The following is a 659-nucleotide window of genomic DNA, read 5'->3' on the forward strand; positions in this document are numbered from 1 at the left end:
TAGCTATATTTTATGTTTTCTTAAATATTATTATTTGACTAACTTACATATAGTACGTGTTAATAAGCATACATACATTATTTTTCGGTTCTGTACACAGCGGTGTGACCCGCCTCACGAGCGGTGCCACCGCTAGCCGGCACCTGGAATGGGGAACAGCCGCATCGGGTCTATACGAAGGGGACTTTGCTCCCAAGTGTTTATATATATATCGGATGACCTACCACAACCGGGTGGTGTTGTGGCATGTCCGAAGAGGCGGCACGCGTCTCCGGTGCGTGGCCCCCTCACGGACAGCGCTGCCGGCGGAACCTGGAGGGGGGAAACGGACGCGTCGGTTCTACACGGAGTGGATTTAGCTGTGGGTTTGGCCCGGATGTTGCTCCCGGGTGTCCCTATGGGCCGACCTGACACAACCGGGTGGAGAGGTCCACTGGTCAAAGCTCGTCCGTGGGAAGTCAAAGGGCTAGATCTCGTGGTCAACCGCTCCAGGGTTAGGAGGGACGGGGCCCTGGGGGGGGTAGCAATGCCACCGGAGCATCGTACCAGACCCTCATACATACGGGGTGGTGTTGTGGCATGTCCAAAGAGGCGGCACGCGTCTCCGGTGCGTGGCCCCCCCTCACGGAAGGCGCCGCCACCGGCACCTGGAGGGGGGA

Source organism: Triticum dicoccoides, chromosome 6B (genome assembly GCF_002162155.2).
Source record: "Triticum dicoccoides isolate Atlit2015 ecotype Zavitan chromosome 6B, WEW_v2.0, whole genome shotgun sequence".
Taxonomy (NCBI): domain Eukaryota; kingdom Viridiplantae; phylum Streptophyta; class Magnoliopsida; order Poales; family Poaceae; genus Triticum; species Triticum dicoccoides.